The sequence below is a fragment of the Chenopodium album genome, chromosome 21 (assembly GCF_948465745.1).
Source record: "Chenopodium album chromosome 21, dcCheAlbu1.1, whole genome shotgun sequence".
NCBI classification, from domain to species: domain Eukaryota; kingdom Viridiplantae; phylum Streptophyta; class Magnoliopsida; order Caryophyllales; family Amaranthaceae; genus Chenopodium; species Chenopodium album.
In genome coordinates this window covers 26,567,501-26,572,980 of record NC_137854.1, presented here as the reverse complement: position 1 = coordinate 26,572,980, position 5,480 = coordinate 26,567,501, and positions in this window count along the sequence as shown.

Below are 5,480 nucleotides of genomic sequence, written 5' to 3'. Positions count from 1 at the left end.
GACACGGAAGATAATCAGCTTTGTCGCTCGTTTAAGTGATCTGTTTAGGCCTAGTTCCTTGAAAAGGGATACTACGCCCATCAAAAATGCGCGGAAAATAAAGCATCCCTATGGAAAACGTACAACCACCTATATGCCCACCGCTGGGCACGCTCACGTTCCCGGTACCTGAATGAAACGATTAAATTTCCCTTACCAAGCGGCACTTATGTAGTTACTTCCGTCATAAAAATCGTTGGTAAAAAGAGTTGTTTAAAATGAGATCCATATATATATATATATATATATATATATATATATATATATATATATAGAAGAAAATTGGTAAAAATAAGGTTTAATCTATCGGGAAATTATAATTTTAGTTTGGTAAAAATAATTGTAATTTAGTAACTGGAAATTATTTAGTTGCTATACAAAATACAAAAGTTAACATTGGGATAGACATTTTCTTGCAAATAATACTACAAAGGGGACACTGTTATATAAATAAGCGATATGATGTCATATGCCTCATTGGAGGTACAAATTTTTTTGTTGTAAATTTTAAATATTGTGAACAAATTAAACAACGGTACCCACTAATTTTTTTTCTAACAGCCAGAGTGAGGCTGGCGGTGTGGTTCCCGTGAACTGGATCTTGTAGTTTACTATGGATGAACAATGGAGCAACCCTGCCTTGTTCAATTCGCGCTCTAACTATCACAATTTTAAGGAAAAAAAATAATTGTCATAAAGGAGACAAGTATTGAGACGATTACTCGAAGCTTAGGCTATGCAAGCACCGGTGGGCAAAATTGATGTAAGTGTCGAATGAAACGTCTTACACTAGAATACTAGGAAGTAAACACTTGTGCACAGATTAAACAAAAGGTAAATGAAACGAAATAATTTCCCCTTACCAAGCAGCACTTATGTAGCTGCTTCCGTCATAAAATCGTTGGTATAAAGAGTTCTTTACAACGAGATCCATTTATTATAAAAAAATATATATTCTAATAATAAAAAAATAGAAAATCAGTAGAAATAAGTTTTAATCGAAAAATGATCATTTTAGTTTGGTAAAAATACTTGTAGTTCAGTAACTGAAAATTATTTAGGTACAATAAAAGACACAAAGGTTATTAGCATAGACATTTACGTACTAATAATACGACAAAAGGGACAATATAATATATATATAGGCGATATGTTGTCGTCTGTCTAATTGGACAATTTTCTGTTGCCTGTAAATTTTAAATAAAGTGAATTAATTACACAACGGTGACAACTAATTTATTGTCTCGCAGCTGGAGTGAGGTTGATGGTGTGACTCCCGTTATCGGGATCTTGTTGTTTACTATGGATGAACAATTCAAACATGTTATGTAGCCTATCAATTAGTGTGGGGCAACCCTACCCTGTTCGATTCGCGCTCTAACTATCACAATTTTAAAAAAAAAAATCGAGTAAAAAAATTATTCGTCATAAAAGAGAAAAGTTTCGCGATGATTACTCAAAGCTTAAGCTATATACGCAAGCACCAGTGGATAACATTGATATAAGTCTCCGTATGAATCGTCTTACACTGGATGAATAGGAAGTACACACTTGTGCGTAGAGCAAACACTTGCTTGTGCACTTGGTCTTGATACTAGAAATGTGAGTGTATCCTTTACTAAGCACGGAGTTGTATGTATTTTGTAGTAAGCATGACTGCATTCTTTAATAAGCAGATTGGTTTATGCAGATACTTATTCCGATTTTTTTTTCCTTTTTTAAAGATACAATAATGGGCAAGTATCATCGTTTTTCTAAGTCGAATGATTTCATAGTAAAATTGTGTTATTTATTGGTAACCATTTAGATTAAAATTTAACAAATTAGACTCGGGATATAGTCTTCTTTTGTTTTTCTTCTTTGGGAAAACGTAAGTAAGATATTTTGTAGTACGCAGGAAATGAGCGGACGGGTGGTTTCACGGGCTTCCCTTCGCCTTTGCACTCAGCTGAGGCGACCCTCGAGACTGGGTTAGCACTATGGGGTACACTGTTTTTTTATAATTCATTGTCGCTCCTGCATGAAACAATTACATTTCCCTTACCAATCGCCACTCATGTAGTTACTGCTAAAGCAAATGCTTCTACCGAACGAGCGAACGACCCATTTTGCCGTTTTACGGCAGTGAACGGGGGCGGTCGTGAATCTAACCGAGGAAACTTGGTCGCGGACTAAAATTGGTTGCAAGTTCCTTGAAAAGGGATACTAAGCCAGAAGGTGATGTTACCGTGACCACATCTATATTGACACGGAAGATAATCAGCTTCGTCACTCGTTTAAGTGATCTGGTTAGGCCTACACCCAACAAAAATGCGCGAAAAATAAAGCATCCCTACGAAAAAAGTACAACCACCTATATGCACACCACTGGGCACGCTCACGAACCCGGTACTTGAATGAAATTATGATTTTAATCCGAGTCATATGACGTACACTAAAGATGTGGTATTACAAATTATTATTTTATGCAACCGTAATATTTTTAGATTGATACAATAAACTGCGTAGGGATGGAGTCTCTACACATCCTTCATCGAGTTGAAGTAAATTTTGATAAGTAATTTCATTCCACTACGAAGTAAGATACAGTATTAGTAACACACAACTAAAATTGGTAACACAATCTACTAATTTATAGTAAGCGTACACTTTAATTGGTGTTAAAATAATATTGGGATTCATCATGGTAAGGGCACAAACCGAACGAGGTGGGGTTGCCGCGCACTAGCCATCGGCCGAGGATAAAGGCACACATATCCTACCTACAAGGTGGGTGGGGTGGTTCTCAGAGGGGGCCGCCCCGCACTTGTCAACGGCTGAATACGGAGGCACACGTATCCTATCGCAAACGTCAATTGGAAACAAGAAAACCGCATGGAACACGAGCGGTGTTCCTCGATGACCATAAAATGTGTCCGCGTTCCTTAAACCCTTTCGAACTCTAAGCCGCTCGAACTTGCGAAGTTGATTTTTTTCCTTCCGATGCCACGATAAAATGATAAGGTCGTACCGATGTGCATACGGCACAAAATGTTCACACTAGACCAAAGTTTCGGGTTGGTTAGGGGTCAACCCAACAAACTTGTAACTTTTTCTTTGCTTACTTTATTTTTGGCCAATATTTACAAAGGCATACGGTTCGTACCGCATACGGTAGTCGGGATGAAGAAAACCGCGTGGAAGACGTATTATACGTAGGTTTTAATACGAGTCATATGACGTACACTAAAGATGTGGTATTACAAATTTTGATTTTATGCAACTGTAATATCCACATATTGATACATAAATTGCGTAGGGATCGAGTCTCTACAAATCCTTCATTGAGTTGAAATAAAATTTCACATGTAATTTCATTCCACTACGAAGTAACATACAGTGCTAGTAACACAAAACTTTAATTGGAAACACAGTCTACTAACTTATAGTAACCGTACAGTATAATTGGTTTTAAAATAACATTGGGATTTGTGACGGTAGGGCACAAACCGAACGAGGTGGGGTTGCCCCGCACTTGCCATCGGCCAAGGACAAAGTTACTGATAAGGCAAATGCTGCTACCGAACGACCCATTTCGCCGTCTTCAGCAGTGAACGGGGGCGGTCGTGAAGCTAACCGAGGAAACTTGGTCGCGGACTAAAATTTTAAGCCAGTTCCTTGAAAAGGCATACTATACCCGAAGCTGCTGTTACCGTGACCACATCTAAATTGACACGGAAGATAATCAGCCTCGTCGATCGTTTAAGTGATCTAATTAGACCTAGTTCCTTGAAAAGGGACACTACACCCAATAAAAATGCGCGGAAAATAATGCATCCCTACGTGAAACATAAGACCACCTATATGCACACCGGTCGACACGCTCGCGTTATCGATACCTGAATAAAACGATTACATTGCCAGTACCAAGCGACACTTATGTTGTAACACCCTAGAAATTTCTTTCCTTTAAAATACACTTTCCCTTTTTTTAAAATAGGTTTTAGGAATATCTAAGACATTACCGCCACCGTGAAAACGGCTAAGGCAACTGTCAAAGATACACAGCGGAAGACTTGAAAGCCAAAACTAAATAAATAATACAATTTAAAAACCAAACTAACGAAAGTAAAGTTGTAAATAATTGTGTCCTTAGGGTCCTTATTCGAAACCGAACAATCAAATAATTGTGTTAGTCCAACAAGTAACAAAATAAAACATCCAAAGCATAATTACTACACATCCTAATGGAAACTAGCATGATTCTTTCTTCACTCATGCCCCATCATGAACATGCCTCAATACCTGAAAAGAGTATCTCTACTTGCCCCCACTACTCTCCATTAAAATGGATCATCGTAGGGCCAAGATAAAGACATAGCCAGACACAAACAACACACACAATCAGCAAAGCTGAGTACAAAAGCGTAAATAAGCACACTAACGTGCAACTCCTAACACCACACATACTTACCTCATTGCACCTGTTTACAAGCACACACAACAATCAACGAGACACTTTAATTGGACACTAAATAATTCATTTAGCGTTGATTACGCATCGAACGGGTTTCCTCCTAAACCTCCCTCAATAAATTGAGGTTAACTAACACGGGAGCCAACCGTGCCAGCAACACCTATGCCACACATTGGTGGCGGAATTCCAGCGCATAATAATAATAAAAAGGAATATACAGCGTCCTGTACTCCATTAGAAGTTATGGTTAAATATAAAACCCCATAACTCCCCCAATTGTTCATACTCAAGGTATATACGTTCCAAGAGTTTTGGTGCGTAATCTCTTTCACTTTACGTTATTTACATATTATTAGACTTGGTGATGACTCTCAAAACATAACAATTCAATCATCAATAGTAATTCAATCACTCAAACATACCAATTTAATTCTTGAATATTTAATGACCACATAATATTTAATGTTGAACCCTTTTTAATTCTACCTCGGTGTCAAAGACACCTTAAACGCATAAAGCGCCAACAATCCTATCCCTCGGTGTTAAAAACACCTTAAGTGCACAAAGGCACCAACATACTATTTATTCCTTGTGTACATAGACACTTATATAGCTTCTTCCTCATGCTTAATGCATCAATAAAAATTATATGGACTATAATAAAATTCCTTTTCAATATTCTAAACATAATTAAACAATTAGTTTAATTAAACATGCTCTCTATCATGCCATAAATAAATATGTAGTCCATATACTCATGCCAAAATAGAATTCCCAATCCATAAATTATCACAAATAATTCATGCTTCACAATTCAATCACCAACACCAATAATTCACAATTTAATACATAAACCTTAGCATGATACTACTTGTAATTGATTGAAACCAAACCTAGCATGATTCTACATCATCAAAATATGCTAAGTACGCGAACGTACCTTGAATATGATCTTAAAATCGCCACGACTAGTAAAAATTGCTCA